The sequence below is a fragment of the Lissotriton vulgaris genome, chromosome 7, assembly GCF_964263255.1.
Source record: "Lissotriton vulgaris chromosome 7, aLisVul1.2, whole genome shotgun sequence".
NCBI lineage: Eukaryota > Metazoa > Chordata > Amphibia > Caudata > Salamandridae > Lissotriton > Lissotriton vulgaris.
In genome coordinates this window covers 1,624,948,878-1,624,967,504 of record NC_141695.1, presented here as the reverse complement: position 1 = coordinate 1,624,967,504, position 18,627 = coordinate 1,624,948,878, and the positions used below count along the sequence as shown (strand labels likewise).

At 40.9% G+C, this 18,627-nt stretch overlaps 1 protein-coding gene across 1 annotated transcript in view; it reads left to right on the top strand.

Annotated features, from left to right (window-relative positions):
• The window catches only part of GDAP1L1 (ganglioside induced differentiation associated protein 1 like 1), a 425,118-nt gene that overhangs the window by 138,104 nt on the left and 268,387 nt on the right, over window positions 1-18,627 (top strand). The gene's annotated exons all lie outside the window — the stretch shown is intronic.

Below are 18,627 nucleotides of genomic sequence, written 5' to 3'. Positions count from 1 at the left end.
TATTGCTTAGGTTTATTATGGACATATGATATGCAAGGTGATTAATTTCACCTTGACTTGTACTTGCTTAATGAATGTGGAGCGATTACAATTAAAAATAAAGATTTTCCTAATTAAGTTATCTTTAAAAAAAGCGTGTGAAAGAATGAAAAATGAAGCCACTACAACCCTTGCTCATGGATTGGGCATTTATTTCCCCATGAAGAGAAGTAACTGACTTGAAATACATATGGAATCTATGTTGTCCAGAGCCCTGATTCTTGTAGCGCCGTTCTGATCCATTTGTTTGCTCACTGAATTCTTCCTGCTCGAGGAGAAAACAATGTTATATTAGTTTTGAGTGTTTAAATGCAGTGAATTATAGCACACGGTGGCACTCAAAAATAAAGACAAATACGAATAAATTAATTTTTAATAGTGTTTTATGTATAATCGAAGAAAGATGCAGATTATCAGTTTGTTCATTTTTTTTGTAAAACGCGGGGGTCAATGCAGATTGCTCATACTCAACAGATTAGAGTGCATATTCCGTCTCAGATATTCTACTGTGTGCTGCTTGTATTCAGGTACAAATTCATGCAACATGCTAGAAATTGAGTTGCGGTGCTGTTTAACTGGTACTCGTAGAGTTTGTGCAGTTGTTCTGCTGCCTTCTTAATAGTGGTACTAGATTTGACAGGGGCAATTTAAAAAAGATGGATGCCATCAGTGTATGTTATTAGATTTTGTGATGAAGTGTTAGCAGTGAGAAATTGGTGTGACCTTCCTAATGTATTTTTTTCAAGATGAAATGATTTGGTATAGAACCCAAATGTTGGTATGAAGACACTACCGGCAGTAAAAATAAAGTTAAATTATTGGTTGTATTTCCATCAACGCTTCTTCAAGGAAATTGATCAATAAGAGAATTAGAGTTTATAATCTTTATTTGTTTTTAGGAAGTAGTGGTGTAAGAGTGTCCCCAGATATTCTGTATTTTAATTTTTAGAACACAAATCTTGATAATTTATAATTTTCGGTGTTGGTTTTCTTTTTATAAAGCTTTAATAGAAGCCCATCATCCTTATGTACTTTATAATTAGGAGTCTGAAGATTGATTTGCGTAGATCTTTCTGAGTGACAGGTGATTTACATGGCCCTTTTGGTATTTATTAAAGTGAGTTCACTCTAGACCCCTCACTAAATGAGTGGGTTGAGTTTCTGGATCTGTTAACTCCTCCTGATATATTATAATATACAATGCATATTATATTTCTGAGACGCCATGAGTTCTGTGGACCTTACTCCAATTATGTTTACAGACGCATGAGATAATGCACTTTACCCGTTTTTGGAGTTATTAAATGGCCCATATAATGAAGGTGCTCATTTGCACTTTTATAAAATGACTGTCAAGGTTTGCATATTAATACATGCTATGGTTATAACATAGGGGGAGAAGTGTGGCTCACTGGTTAGAAGCGGCAGACCCTGATGCAGAGGTCTGACCCGGGACCAGGGTTCAATTCCCGGCGCGGCAGTGTCTTGGGCTCAATGTCCACGGACTCGATAATTTTCGCCTCAGTGCCTACTCTAATCATGGGTCCCACTTTGCAACTCTGGGCAATAGCTTACTTAATCTCCACAACGGCCCCGAAAGCGCTGGGAAGCCTGGCTTCACCTTGGGGGTGCCCAGTAGGGGGCATCTCACAGGGAAAGCCAGGAAGGGTTCCACAGCGGTATACAGCGCCAGGATGCCTGAAAGGTGATAGTGCGCTTTACAAGTATACATACATTTACATTTACATAGCAGCTAGTTCGGCATTGCCATTGGGAAAAGCATGTTTTACTTCCTTGTGATAGAAAACATGAGCAACCCAAATAATCCAAAAACTGTGGTTACCTTGGAGATAGAGCTGCAAACACGCATTCAAACCACCTAATTGTATGTAATATCCATACTATATATTATACTCAAGCAAATAAATCAATACAGTAACATTAGAGGTGTGAGTGATGCAATAAAACGATATTTAAGTTGCAGAACCAGTAGTTTCAGGTGTAAAATTCCAATTAAAAGTTTATATCGCTTGATTTTAGCATGCCAAGTTTCATGCAGATTTGTGAAAGGGAACAATATAAAACAGTAGTAAAAAAAGCAGCATTTTTCCTTTTAAACTCCAATAAAATTCCAATAGGAATATTTGCTCTCTGATATAGAAAGAAGCGGAACAGAAATAATATAAACTTGGCGTGAAACTAGAACTTTACTTAGGGAAATGTCTTCGCTTCGTTTAATGCAAAAGTATGTAGTATTTTTCATGAAATTAGCATTACAAAAAAGTGTCTGGATGAGTTGAAAAGCTTAAGAAGTTACTGAAATCTTAATAGTTGAAAAGTGTTTTTGATTTGCCTATAAAGTTAGCACCATTAAATTAATTTGCGAGAAATGTGGCACACATTTGTCAGTGGGGTACAATTAAAAAGAGGGTTTAAAAAAGTGTTAATTTGCTAATAACTACTGCATCATTTGATGAATCCATATGGAATTAGGAAGATATATTTTATGTTTAGTCTCCTGTCGACACAGCACATTTTGTGCAAACTCATTAAGGGGGAAAAGATTTTTAAAAAGGGGAGGTCAAAGAAAGGTTTTCCAGTGCTAACATCTTTGGTGCTTTTTTATGAATCTGCATGTAATTTGACAGGCTGAAAGGAAGTTAAAGGGAGGGCCAACACATCAGTGATCAGCCAATAACTTTGATGCTGTTTTACAGATTTTCACAATACTTTGCAGACACTCACTATATGAAGCTTTATCTTGGGCTGGGACTGTGCCCCTCTGAAATTCCTACATCTTTTCTGCTAAATTAATAAATACATCGATGTATTTAGAGATCGGATCCCAGAAGTAGTATAGAGTCTATACTACTTAACCCAGGCTGCGTGCCCCACCTCGCTCTGAACAAGGAGCAGGGAGCCAGGCAGTAAATCAACTTTCTGCAGTGTGATACACAACACAGGGCTTATGTTTCTAAAGCACTTCAGTACCATAGGAGTCTAAGGTGATATCAACTGTAGACCAGTGACACTGCCAACATCACAGTTTGGGGCATTGCGGGCTGCATCCCTGAATGAATCCAGCCGTCAATCACAGGCATATATCTCACTCTTTCCCATTCATTACAAAGTAGTACTGGATCCAAGTGCGGTAAGTGATATTTGGCGTCTTGTCCTCCGTAATGGTGTTAATGCTAAACTTGTATTAGGTATATTGGTCTGAGATGCCTGGTCATGCTGACCTTTCCCACTGTGACACCCCAGACTGTGGATGTAGGGCACTAGCATCTTTAAAAGTGGAGCTGCTGTATTTGTTCCCCAGCGAAGCTGATCCTAAACTCATGGAGGGCTTTTGCTCTATGACAAAGTTGATCCAAATATCCTCAGCTTTAGAGGAAGTCAAACACAAAGGGAGAAATATGTGCATAGAGTGTCCTGATTCCTGGAATAAAAAAAAATATAATAAACCATTAACTTCTATGAGTATGAAGGCTTAGAATATGACTTTAGTTGGTGGTTATTAAGGTCCTGATTAATTTAGATTGATTGGCGCAATGGTTGTAGAATGTTTTATTCCCAGTCTGGACATGTTTGATTTTAAAGACAGATGCTGTAGCATGCTAGATGTTTGTGTTTGTGTAATCCTGGGGCTCTCGCTCTGTGATATGGCATTAAAACAGATTTCAAAATGGGTCCCTGTAGGGCCCTATATTCATGCCCCTAACATTAATGCCCAAAATACAGTTTGATTCCTTAACAATGAAGGTAAAAAATGTTAAGGTAATGCATGCCAGCAATTTCGTTTCTGTATCTATTTTTGTGTGCATCTTATTACTCTTGTATAGTGCAAACTTTAAACTGCGTCAGCCCGGGTGTTTATGACTGGCAGTAAAAGAGAGTTCCTACATTTAGGCTGAAGGCAGTGTGAGATTCTCACTGTGCTCCTGCGCTGAGCTGAAGGCAGTGTGAGTTTCTCATAGTACCTGGCAGTGGGTTGGCCTCTCTGCAGAGCACACAGAGGAATGGTCATGCATTCCAGTTGCAATTGAACTTCTGTGTTAATGTGCGTGAAGGGGATAGACAGTTGTCAAAATATTGACTAGTTGAAAGTAAGAGAAAATATAGTGCTTCCATGTGAGGGAGTGCAGTGTATGTTTGGGGGAGGTTAAGTGAAGGGGATCCAAGGAAGTGCATTTAGGAGAGAGAAAAATGAGGTTGCTGAAGTGGTAAGAGATGAGATTTAAAATATGAAGATGGATGAGCTGTAGAAAAAAATGGCACAGCTGTTTTACGCAAAGTGCACAAAACTGAAGACCAATATTCGATCCACAGGCCTTAATAATATTTAATTCACAGTCTCCGAATTTCAGAATTGAACAATTTTTTATAATAATTATTTACAACAAAGTCATTGTTGTGACACATTATCTTAAACAGCTACCAACCATTGACAAAGCCAATAGTCCTGGCAGTGTTTTGAGGTATGTCAGTCAGTTGCTGTGTTGTATATCTGGATGCAATAACAGAAATCTCAGAGAGAAACCAAAATACCAGTCAGGTGGCACAATATGGGAATCACAGAAATTTTGTTTACATATTTAATCCACACCTCTTTTAGAAACACCCACTTTTTCATTCAATTTAAAGCCCTGTCTGAACATATTTCTATATGGCTGATTGCAGCCAGCTACTGTGGGTGCTTCCTCGTGCCTGGTTAGAGCATTTTCTCCCGAAGTCATTGCAGCACACAGGCAAAGACACTGGACAAGCACACGCTTTAAAGGGACAGAAGTCACACTGTATAATTTGCAATTTGCACTGTATAATTTCATTGTGTTAAAATATTTCAAGACTACATGTACATATTTGCCTTCTCACTAAATGTTATTAAAATGTGATTTAAAATGCGCCATTTGCTAATCTTTTTTCAAATTTCGACCCCATGAACCGTACATTTCTTCATTGATCTTGAGGGTCTCAAAGGAACCTCTACTTATAAAATATATACATAAAAAATGAAATGTTGCCATAGGCTTTGGAGACACTGGACCAGGGTCCATGAACCTTCCAGTGAGAGTGTGAGGTTCACAAACCCTCCTCCTGGGTCAGTGGACCCTAGGAAAGGGCTCTTTGGTCATCTCTTTCAGTTTTGCAGAATCAGGTCTTTGTGTGTGAACCCTTTGGAGATGTAAAAAGGCTAACAAAGGTCAACCTGTTCTTTAGGGTACATGAAACCTAGAAATAAAATTAATTACAAAAATTATAAAAATTAAATGCTTAATAGTAGTAAAAAATATATTTATGCCACCGCAGTAAAAATATGTTATATAGATCAACTGTACTAATAAATATGCCTTTGCCAATTTATTACTACAGTGCAAAGATGGTTCTTGCAACAATACTGCAAACATGACATGAGAAAATCATTTTTTACTGCCTCATGAATTAAATGTAACAACTGCTTTAAATAGTGATATAACTTCCCTAATAGTCACAATATTGCTTAAGTGTGATTTTACCTTGATGCCAAATATAAATCTTTTTATCCTAGTTTTGGTTAAATACTATAGGAAAATGACTCTTTTTGAAAGATCACCCCTAGATTTTGTCTGATGCTGTTGCCTTTTTTTTAACTCTTTGCAGTAGCACTCTGCTAACTAGGCCCCAGTGTATGTGCTCTGGTGCCTACAACATGTTGAAACAAACTATACTCTTAGTTGGAACAATTAACTTCCCTATACATCCCTAGTATGTGGTACAAAGTGTACCCAGGGCATGTGCGGTAAATGTCACAAGTGGACTACAGCACCCATTATGCCACCCACTACATTAAGAGTTCAAACATGACTGGAGGCCTACCACTGTGCCCTGCCTGTGCAGTTTCATAACTTCAAATTAAACCTATGAAACCAACCTCTTTTGACAGGCCTAAATACCCTCTTTTAAATTTTAATGTCACCCCTAAGTAGATATAATGCCCATAAGGGAGGGTGCATGATATTTCATAAAAAGACAGGCAAAAGTCTACATTTAACCATGTCCCTACAGTGACAAGGCCCCAAAGCTGGTTTCACTATAGCAGGCTTAGCGGTTCTACAGGAAAGCATTTGGATACAATATTAAACTTAAAAATGGTATCTCCACCTTGTAAACAGCTACAAGTTAATTATTGGACCTTTTCAAATATTTATTAAAAGCCCAATTCATTGGTAAAGTCAGATTTGTAATACATATTTTGACAATGGTACTTTCGGAAAGTTACCTTTTCCCTGCTTAAAGCTGTTAGAAGCCAATTTACATGAGTTTCCAAATGTCACCAGGACCTGAATAAGGGGCAGATTAGGATGGCTGACGGACCTGCGTCCGTCCGCCACCCCAGAGGTGGAGGGACCGTCCGCAGGGGCAGCGGCGGTCCCTCCGTGCAAATTACGATGTGACCGCCACCCTGGCGGTCACATCCTGTATTTATAACATTGCGACGGGTGCTGCTTCGAGCAGCACCCGCCGCAATGTTAAAAATCCATGTATTACATTTGCATGCACAAAGTGGAAGGCACCGCGCAGTGCCTGCTGCTTTGTGCATGTAAATGTTGGGGGGTACCATAGGTACCCTCCATGTGCACCCCCCACCCCGACACCCTGGGGCCTGCAACGGGCCCCCAAAAGCCAAAGTTCACATGCTTTTCCACGGCGGAAAAGCCGCCGCGGAAAAGCATGTCTCCCTGAATATCCTAATTTGGCTGACGGTGTCTTGCAGACACCGTCACCAAATAGCCCTCCCCACCTCGCGGATCAGCGGCAGACGGACCTGCCGTCCGCCGCTGGTCCAACCGCAATCCCACCGCCATCCTAATCTGGCGGTGGGTGTTGTATGTGGCTGCGGCGGTTAATCCGCATCCTCCAGGCCGGCGGTGGCTTCCGCCGGCCCAGGGGATGCGGATTAACCGCCATCCTAATCGGCCCCTAAGCCTTTTGATAAGGTGTGAAATGGCTCCCAGAACGGAAACAAAGTCTTTGGGTGTGGGGAGGTGTTCTGTTACTCTGGCAGGATTATCATCTGGGCTGTACCCAGGAATGTAACTTCAAAGAGGCCTACTTTGCCACAGGCAAATCTTAGCTGCTCCCTGGGAAAACGTGTGCCCACCTAGGCAGGCAGTCATCAACACATGGTGAAAGGAGCTGCTTCCAGAACTGGTTTAAAGTGACCATGGTAAAAGGTTTGCTCATTTCCATGACCACAGCAAACCCTTCCTTCCATGCCTCTAACTGGCTTAATCTACCACTAATGGCAATGGTAGAACACCCTGTTTACCGTCTTACCCATGCCTCTCATATTTTACATGGGCTTATGTAATATCAGAACACTGTATGGTTGACAGTTTCTTTGAAGACAATGGAATGGTAGAGGGATAATAATGGCTGGTACAGGTCAGGGTCATCTGACCTATTACTTAGGTAGAGGCTTTTTAATGACTGGTAAAGCCCTTGGCAGGGTCCTATAATGCAATGTTAGACCATTGGAATGTTGTCAACTCCATTGAAGACAATAGATTGGCAGAGGGCTGATAAAGGCCAGAACATGCCTTCTACTCCTACATTCCAATGTTGGCCTTTTTGTTTCTATCTGCCTAGTTTAGAACATTCGTCCCTCAGTAGATGGAATTTTCCAATAGCATTACAGACCTTCAGGCTCAGCTATGACATTTGTTAATGACTCCTTCATTATAGCCATATATAAATATGGTAAAGGTCTTTTACAGCATGTATAGCCCTCTGTAGTTGGCTGTAATTCTATATGTCGGCTTTCTTAATAGAAATATTGCCTTCAGATTTTTGCAGATTTTTTTGGTTCACTCTTTCTGTATGATCACTTTTGACTCAAGCTAAAGGAAAAAAATGAAGTTTTGTTTCAAGACATATTTTGAACAATTGATATAAGGAGTAATTGTTACTGCTAATCATAACATCAAAACTTTAACAGCTTTGTCCTTATTGCCCCTTTTCAGGCCCCCTGCAATCGCAGGATGTTGAACAAACAGGCAAACTGTTCATATTTATTATTGTTTGATATAGAAAGAAGCAGGTGTGTTATTGTGAATGACCATATTCTAGCTAAGGTTCAAAGCTCTTTATGAGTGTGGATGACGTAGGTATGGTACTGTGACTTTTTCTTTACAGGATTGGAAAAATTCTTAAATTTGACTGCAAAATTTCTTTGTCAGAGGGGGAAAATTAGAAAATGACCATGGTGATATTCTCCAGTTCTAACTATTTAGAAAAAAATCATAAAATGTTACTGTTCGATCATTTTAGTACATAACATGCTTTATTAGAGCCCAGATCACTATTTTATACATATGACAACAAATATTGTATAATTTAATTTACACCACGTAGATAGAACATGCTTGAAGACCACTTCATGTTATCTCTTTGGTTTTTTCCATTTTTAACTTAGCACCATATGAGCTAAATATATAAAAAGACAATTATTTTATTGTTTACTCCATGGTAATGGATGAGTCTACTGCCCCTTTAGAAAATTATCTTTCTGCATATGCGTAACCTTCTAATAATATTTAAAGTCACGTTTTATAACAAATAAACCCATCACTTTTCATTCATCAATCAGATTCCAGGAGGGCTATATTCTGTCTCTCTCAGATTTCGTTGTATCCGTAGAAGATCTTATTAATGTATACATGTATTCAAATGCTGCTGTACCAAGAACAGAAACACAATGTACACGATTTAAAAATTTGATGCTTCAGCAATTGTTGGAATGTCTGAAGCATTTTGAGCATAGCACCCAGGTTTGATTGATGCTGATGAGTAATGGCAAGCAATGGAAAAACATAGAAAATGGTTGAGACTGAAAATACGCGTATATAAGTTTTCAATTAAATCATCCATCTTGAAAAGTATCTCTGACTTTGAATATCACGGATTGTACAATCAAACCAATTAAAGATAGCAAGGTATAAAGATATGTCAAAGGAACCCCAAAGGACACAAATAGGATGGGCCAGATACACAAAACAAAACCAATATTTAAGTGTAAGTTTCTACAAGAGCAAATGAGTTTGCAACAAGTTATAAAAAGTTCAGTTGTGGAACCGGGGAGTAGGGTTCAAAAACACTTCCATCTGCATCATCAGTAATTTGCGCATTGCGTACATTTTGCAGGAAAATTAATGTGAACTGGGTTAAAGAAATTTAGAAATTCCTGAAGGCACTGTAGCAAGTCCTGAATTGGGAACTTCCTCAGGGCCACTTGCTAGCAGGAAAAAACGTGGAAATACTCCTGCCTTTCAAAAAGGTACTAAGCATCAGTAGAGGAAATGTTCTTCAGTAATACAAATGAACAGGTTTCTTTATTTCCACTTTGCCCTAGGCAATTACTGAAAACTGCAAGGTTGGAAAGGGTGCTGCATGTATCTGGGATAAACAGGGCAAACCACTGTCTTCTGGTTAGTGAATCAGCAAAATTACGTAGTGGGATTTGCCTCATGAAGCCCACGTTCCAGGTCTTGACTCACTTCCATTTCACATTCTAATAATGAATAAATTACTCACATTCAGCATAACTTACTCACATGCTGCATAAGTAACTCACATAAATTATAATTATTAGGAACAGCCCTGTGTAGACATACCTACCGCTAAATGCACATGGTGGCATTTAAAACTGGGTTATTATCAATTAGCATTTTGGTCCTCCACAAAAACTTAGAGTTTGACAGTTTTACTCCAAGATTAGGAGAAAAACATGGGCTAATCACAATTAAATTATGTGACTCTTCTTGGAAAATATAATCACATTTAAAGTGATCCACGCATAGTCAAATACACTAATATAAATTCATTCATAGTGTTGATTCCATTCTCCAGTTTCAGATGAAGAAAAATAATATATTTTTCAAAAAAGGGCCAAAAATGAATTCAGTAAAGTTGCATCAGGGAAATCATTTAAATGGATTGCTGGAGAGTCAAGTCTCTAGATGAAGAAAGAGCAATCAAGGAAGCAAAAATCTAGAGTTGTATGTCTGTTCATCATTGTCTTGTTCTAAATCATCTTAAATCACTAGTCATTTGTCTTCCAAATATTTAATTATCTGTTTGCCTCTCACTAACACCTTGATCATTGGGGACTAAATCAACCTATTAGACTGTTGTATGTGTCTGCATTCTCCCTCACCACTTAATCTGATCAGTAAATGACGGCACCTCTTCATATACCATAGGCAGACCTACCATGCAGGTTTCAAAATGCCCTTTATCACACTGAGCATATATTCATAAACCATTGCAGCTTTTCTACTAGTTACAGAACTGACTTAGGTAATGAGCGCTGCAATTGAGAAGCCAACCAGATATGTTCTAAAAACACCATGTCAGTTGATTTTAACCCCCTCAGCTTCAGACAAGAATGAAAATAAATTATGATCCCAGATAATTTGAGAGGCAGTTCATTAGTGGCCAAAAATTATAAAGCTCAAATTCATGATGTCTCTAGCTACTGTACCTCTTGCTTCCTCATCCTTTTCCAGGGAACTCTTCTACATTTTAGAATTGCAATTCAAATGAGAAATTACGCTGGCTGTGAAAATCCAAAAGAATACCTTCACAAAGCGGTTTTGCCCTGGCCCTAGAGATTTATGATGTGAAGGTTCTAGGAGTGGTTATATATGGTTCAGAAATTTGGGGCTGTACAAACACCATATTATTAGAAATAGCTGAGCACAAGCTCTTAAAATCTTTACTGGGCCTCCCAAAGAGTATCCCATTGGTTCCAGTCTACCTTGATCTGGCACAAAAGAAATTAAGAAAAAAGGCTGAATGTAGAATCTTGATGTATTGACATAGGTTCTGGTTTTCTCCAGCCCTTGAACCCTACCAGGAGTGTCTAAGGAAGCTTCTGGTGCCAGGGTAGGCCACCAAAATCCCATGGCTGACATTTGTGAAAAACCTTTTGAGTAGACTGGGTTTGGACAGTTTTTGGCTAAACGCAGACAACCTGATCGCTGTCTCCAAAGCCAGCCTAAAAAGCACAGGGAATTCATGGCACTCCAAAGGGTCACTAGAAACACAGGTAGAACACGTATTACAAACCCCTCCCTTGCTATGAGCTCATATAGATGAAATAGTGCCAATGATGACACACAAACTGTATATACAGTTTAGACATAAGTCGCTACCATCAAAGGTTTTTTGTAGCAAGTGGGCGAATGTAGCAGACAAAGATGATCTATGTCCAGAGTGTACGGGAGCCCTGGAGATGCCCACTCACATACGTACTCTTCTTTTGTTTACCGTACACCTCCCAATGAAACAAATGGATATTGCCCATCTGTAGGTCCCTAGGAACTAGAAAGTACTTGGAGGCCTTCAGAATACTTGTCACAAACATAAAGCTAGTTATAATGTTTGCTATTGCCAAATAATTTCTAATGTCTGCTTGGATTTGGCGCACTAAAGAGCTGATTATGATGTTTGGTGGACTTACGTCCACCCGACACCGTTGGGGTCTCGGGACCGACCAACCTCCGGTCACCGGTTCCAACATCACACCACTATTACAATGCGACCGCACATGATGCGGTTGCGCACTCCCATTTCTCTATGGGAGCTTGTGCTGTGGCCCTAAATCAACTGTAGCACAAGCAGGGATTAACAGGGGGCACCATAGGTGCTCAACCAGCCCCAACCGGAGGCCACAGGGATATGGGGCCCTGCTAGATGCCTGCCACATGGGGCAGGGATTGACAGGGGGGCACCATAGGTGCCCCCTCTGCCCACAACCTGAAGCCGCAGGGAGAAGGGGGCTAGGGGCCCCAAAAGTCACTTTCCGACAGGCTTTCCATGTTAGAAAGCCATCATTAAGGGATTACGTGGCCGTTCCGACTGGCCGATGGGCACCTTGAGGCCATTGGAATTCAGCCTGAGTGACCGGCCAGTTTCTCTTTCAATTGATGGCATTGTAATGTGGTGGTCTAAAGTGAAACCGACGATGTGAGTCGGAAAGCCTCCGACCTGTGGTCAGACGCTTTCCGACACACATCGTAATCAGGCCCAAAGTGTCTACAAGTTACTGGCTAAGTGTTCCTTCTACATGTAAGAGGTGTAATATTTCTTTCACCCTTTTATCTATAATCTCAGAAGAAAACCTATTTGTATATTGATATACATACTGTACTTAGGACTCCTGTATACTATTTCCCCGCACTTTCTTTTTAACTTTCTATATTTAATAAACGACATACCTTGCCCCACATCTGTTTTATTATTAAGAAGCTTTTTTTATTATTTTAACAGTAATATGTTTTTTATGCATGTTTTATAATGTGTGTATCTGCATTTGATTGTAGGATGTCATAGCTTGTGCTTGCACTTCCACTCTACAGTAACTGAACTTGAAATTGATTGCACTTGCGCTGACACTTCATAATAATTGTCTAAACTTGAAACTGATCCACAATTGGCAGGCATGTTTGGTCCTAATATGGGGTTGTACAGGAGAAAAACTGATTGCATTGTCAATGTATATTGTAAGTGAATGTATCTATATTTGTCCTTGTATATTGTATGTTGCTTTTGTGATCCTGGAGATCAAAATGAACCTTTTCAACGAAAGAAGGCTGTGGAGTATGAATATCCCAGTGAATTACCAAAAGGAGTACTTCTGGATATATTCTTAGAAGCAAACAGTGTGGCTGACCCTGGTTAGGCCCCTCAGTTTCACAGTTAATATATTTGTCCTTGTTGTGTGCAAAAACACGTCCGAAGCTTGCCACACGTCCACTCCACTGATCAACAGATACCCGAAGTTTTGAAGAAATGGACGGTGCACCATAGAGCGAAATTCAAAAAACTTCCAACATCTCCAACAATTGAATCCTTAATTTTTTCAATCTGAGGCTTTTTAAAGATTGAAAAAATAAAGGATTCAATTGTTGGAGATGTTGTAAGTTTTTTGAATTTCGCTCTGTGGTGCACCGTCCATTTCTTCAGTACTTCTGGATATAAGTTTGATGAATGCATCTGACATGCCAATGATTGGAAAATCGTCATGTTGCTCAAGTTGAGCAGCAATACTAAATATAAGCTTAAAACTTGAGACTTAGAGCTTGGTTTAGAGTTAAGACGAGGAAGAGGACTGCTGTGAACAAACTGCTCCCTGTTTAATTTTGCGAATGAGCCAGGCTTATATCAGTGGAGTATCTTTTGCCTTCGCAAGTGTAAACCTCTGTCTGATCTGGAGGCCCAACTGCTGAAGGGCCCCAGGTTGCAGTGATGGTTGTCCCACACTGTTTTTGGGGAGGACCATCTCACAATTTCCTTGAAGCTACATTCCAGAATATTTTTGTTACCAAATTGTACTCATTTTCCCTATACAAATGATTATCCGAATACATACGTATTCCCTTTTTTGTCTTTGTCTTTTACCTTTTTTTTCATTGGAAGGCTATACATTCTGGTACACTTATTCATAATTTTCAAAATAACTGAGGTGATTAAGATTCCTATCGATGAATTGTTCTTCCCTTATGGTTAATGTGAAAAGATCATGCTCCCATTCACATTTCAGTGGATCAATGATGGTAAATATGTATTGCACTCGCAATATAGTGTCAATTTGGTGTGCCACTTCTGAGCAGACAAAACCTGCAAATTTACAGGATACTGAAGCATAAAATAAATTTAGGCCTACAAACCAAGGACTGCAGCAATCTTGCATTATACTGATCTCATAATTTTAAGATACTGAATTATCTGGCAGTTACAAGTGGTACCCTGAATGCGCCCTGCAAAATGGGGAATTACTGATGGAATGAGCTTGGCCACATCCAAATCCCATGACAATTCCCAATTTTTAGGAATGTCTTCACTCCAAAATATCTCATGGTTCAACCGGGGAGGGTGATTGGCAATAGGAGTGTAGTATACCTGCATCTGCTGTAACAATTGAGTCTGCAAAAAACAGTTCCTGATGAGTTGGTTGAACTATCAGTTCCATAGTTGATGCAGAAGTTACTACAGGAGTGTTGTCTGCTTGTGTTGGCTGCTCCCTTTTCCAACATATGAGGTTTTGGAGTTTCTAGGCAACTGATCTCAGCTCAACCCCAAAGGCAAAAAGAGGAGGTAAGGTCATGAGGTAGGGACTGGTGGTAGAGTGTCTTCTCAGGGCAGGGCTTACTTCTAGCTCACCTTGGATTCTGGCTGGAGCCTGCCTTGTCATGCAGGCAGGCACTGGATGGTGCAACCCCAGAGAAACTGAGCTCTGGATGGAGAAAGTGCTTCACTTGAGATCAGAACCGTGCAAGGTAAACTCATTGGTCGCTTAACATCATATGGCATCACACTGATATCTTGAAAGCTGTTCATCTGTGTCAACATTATGACACATTGAAGCCCATTGTTCTTGCTCATTTTCATTTGTATCCTTTCCTTATCACATATCTCTTTCTGTGGTCATTGAGCTTTGTCCCCCAAGTACACACATGCTTAGCCACTGATTACCCTATTATAATGTCTCTTGCTTTGTCTGTTTGAATGCCTGTGGGTGAACTGTGCATTTGACTATCTTTGACCAGCAACAATGAGCTTCTGGGGAGAAAGAAGAGAGCTGTGTGAGGTAACTTCAGGGTGGCAAACTCTGGGGCCCTGAGGCAAGTGACTGAGATAAAGAGTTCTGTGTAATGGCCCCAGTCTGGGTTCTCACCATAGTACACCCCTTCCAGGTCCCAGTTACTACAATGATCATTATGATTCCCTTTACTACTGGTCTAGTTGCAAATCTTGTTACTAAAGAGGCCTTCTGGAGAGGCTGTGGTGGTAGCATGGGTTGGATACTGGTTGCATACATCTGACAGAACAAAGATCAAAAGGCCCTCCAGCAATATAGGCTCTTAAGACCAATGCTCCAACTGCAGTAGTCTTCTTGCCCATTAAACAAAACTAGCTAAAGGATGGCTTAACAATGTAACACAAGATGTGCTGTAATTTACTCCGGAGCATCTGTCCAAAGATGTGTCTCAAAACGGATGCTGTGTATTCCCCACCCAAGTCTGACCGCTGAGAAGCGACTTCCTGGTCTTCATTTTATGATGTTCTAGATTATTTGCCACTGTTTCTTTCCAGCCCTATCGTGACACTGAGTGCATGTCTATTTTTTCCCATGTGTAACTTGAAAATTTCCATACACCGTGATGCACTTCCCCCTTGCATGGTGTCACTTCTAGCTCTGTTTTTTCCTTTAGAATAGCTGTAGTTGCAGCGCGTCCTGAGTTATTTTCTTGCCCATGCCATTCTGCCCAGTGCAAAACACTGAGGCCAAATATCACTGGACCCGATATTACAAAAAATATCATATACAGCCACAGACAATGAACTTTCATTCAGTTATTTTAATTCCGTTGCCAAATCAATGCATGCTTTGCTCATACCTCACCGTTAGTAGTATCCACTTTCCCCAACACTTTTATTCTCTAACCAAAGATCTGTCCAAACTGTTCATTTTGAAAATGACATAACAATGTAATGATTCCCCCTGAAAGGCTGTGGCATTTGTGCACTACATTATGTATTTCTTCCTTGTTTCCCCATTTGTTACATTGTTGTATGTCCCTGAGTTCACTTTCTTCCTATGGCTCTTAAGAGATGATCATAAGCAAAGAGTGAATTTAGGATTGGTCAGCAAAGAGTGACATTGTGTACCATATATGGTCCGAATTTGGACGACTCTGAGCTCTTGAAATTTTTAAATATAGAACTAGCCCAATGGCCCCAACTAGTGGTTATGTGTGGTGATTTCAATATTTATTTGGAGGCCAACTTGGACATCAGAAAGAACATGTTGTACACTGGTAGAAAGCAGCAGATATTTACTGCTCTACTAGAACTAACTTTAGATCATGTTATGTTATGTTATGTTATGTTAAGTGGAATTTGTAGAGCGCACTGACACCGTGGGTTTCCTGGCGCTGTAAGGCAGAGGTGAGATTGGGATCAGAGGAAGCAGAGTTTAGCCGGGTGGGGGAAAAAGGGAGGTTTTGACCAGTTTTCGGAAATGAAATGAAGCTACTGGATTTAATGGTCAGGGGAAGGGGATTCCACAATTTGGGGGCAAGGTGGGCAAACCGACGGGCACCGAATTTGTTGGTTTTGGTTTTGGGAATAGTAAGCAGGTTGAGGTGAGCTGAACGATGATTGCGCGTTGGACGGTGTGGTATGATCAGTGTTGTCAGGAAGGCGGGCCTGGAACAGTGAAGGGATTTGAACGTAAGGCAGCCCAGCTGAAAGGCCGCCCTTTGTTCTATGGGTAGCCAGTGCAGTTTGTGTAGCAGAGGTTTGGCCGACTGCCATTTGGGAATTTTGTAGATGAGACGGGCAGCTTGGTTCTGCACGACCTGAAGGCGATTTAGCAATGAGTTTGGTAGTCCGTAGTACAGGGATTTGGAGAAGTCCAGGCGGGATAGTACCAGGGAGATGATGACCTGGACCAGAGCAGCTGGTGGTAGTAGGTGACTGACTTTGCAGATTTTACGAAGCTGGAACGTACACGAGGATATCACAACGCCCACGTGAGATCTGAGGGAGAGTTCGGCGTCAATGGTCACACCAAGACTTTTTACTGATTTTACAGGGACCGGAGGGGGGCCTAGTTTGTTAGGCCAGAACTGTGGACCCCAGTGGGAGGGGCTGGAACCTGGGAGGAGGAGCTCAGTTTTTCCAGGATTTAATTTTAGTTGGTTGTGGTTCATCCACTCCTGGATGTGTATCATGGCGGATTGTAAGTTGTTCAGGGCGTCCGAAGAGTTGAGTGGGAAGATGATCTGCAGGTCGTCAGCGTAGTTATACACTGTGATGTCCCAGCTCTAGAGCGAGTGAATCAGGGGCCGGAGGTAGAGGTTGAATAATAGGGGTGACAGGGAAGAGCCCTGAGGGACTCCACAGGTCGTGGGGGTTTTGGGCGCTGTATAGGGGCCCAAGCGGACAGCTTTTATTCTGCCGGTCAGAAAGGACTGAGTCCATTTGAGGGCAGGACCCTGGATGCCTGCCCGCTCGACACGGTGAAGGAGGATGTTGTGGTCAACCGTGTCGAACACGGCCGACAATTCCAGGAGCACGAGGGCCTTATGGTCCCTGTGTCAGCGTTCCTCCTCAGGGTGTCATGGGCTTTATGATGTTTGGAATGTATTATATGGAGATAAGCCAGGTTATACCTTTTTTCTTCACCGCACAGCAAATTTGTCCATCTAGACTACTTTTTTATTTCGTCTCAACTTATAGGAAAAGTCAATTTAGAGATCTTGCCCAAACTCATATCTGATCACAATTAAGCATGGGCGGAAAATCCATTACGCTCGCGGATTTTGCGGATTTTCGGCAAATTCGCAATCCGCGAGATCCGCGAATTTCCCGCAAAATCCGCAAATTCGCACGCAGTGGACTTTTTGCTGCGTGCGGTGTAAGTTCGCAATTGCGAACTTACACAAAATCCTCACGAACTGGCAGAAATCCTTGCGAACTGTCAGAAATCCTTGCGAACACAAAAAAAGCATTCAGCAGGTTCAAAAGTTCAAACTCATCATTAGTAACCATTCCCTGTAGTGCTTCCTGACAAGGGCCCCTCCAGAGTTCAGTTGCTAGTTGCAACAATTATATAACCCTGCTCTGACCCTCACAGCAGGCTCATAGAATAGCTACAAGTAGGCCACAAAGGTCCTGGAAAAAAAAATTGCACTGCAACAGAAAGCAAATTACAGATAAGGAAGCAGGTGCCAGACTGGAATTTTAAAACAGTGACACATTAATAAATCAACCCCAAATTAATTCATGTCAGTTGAAGCAGGCAGGTGTGCTTGCTTTTCCCCCCATAATCTACAGTGATGATGAACCAGAGGGTGGCATTGATGCACCAGAGGATGGCATGGGTAAAACAGAGGGGGGCAGGGGTGAAACAGAGGGTTCTGGGAACCTGTGATGATGAACCAGACGTAGAAACAACATAATCGTGACCGTTGCGAGCCGACATGTAAGTTCGCAATTGCGAACTGGTACAAAACCCTCGCGAACTGGCAGAAATCCTTGCGAACTGGCAGAAATCCTTGCGAACACACAAAAAAAAATCACGAGAATTCGCGGATTTTGCGGATTGCGAGTTCGCAAATTCGCAAAATTCGCGAATGCCAGATTCGCAAAATTCGCCCATGCTTAATCACAATCCTTTAATACTTGATCTTACTTTAGGTTCACAGATAGGAGAGGGAAACCTGGACTGGTCTTTTGAAAGAACTCTGCTATTGGATGAAGATTATTGTAAATTTATGGCTAAGGTGAATTTAATAAAGGACCTGCCCCTAATAAGATAGTTTGGGATACGTTTAAAGCGAAAATTAAGGGAGAAACCCTTCGTTTTTCGAATGCACGTCATAAAAAATGATTGGTTAAACATAGGATGGACTCTAAAATGGTCTTGTTAGCTGAACAAAATTTAGCTGAGATTATTAGACTTGGTCAGGATGTTGTTGTGGCCCAAAGAGATCTTACTATAAAAAGAGCTACGGTATATGCTAATATCGCTGA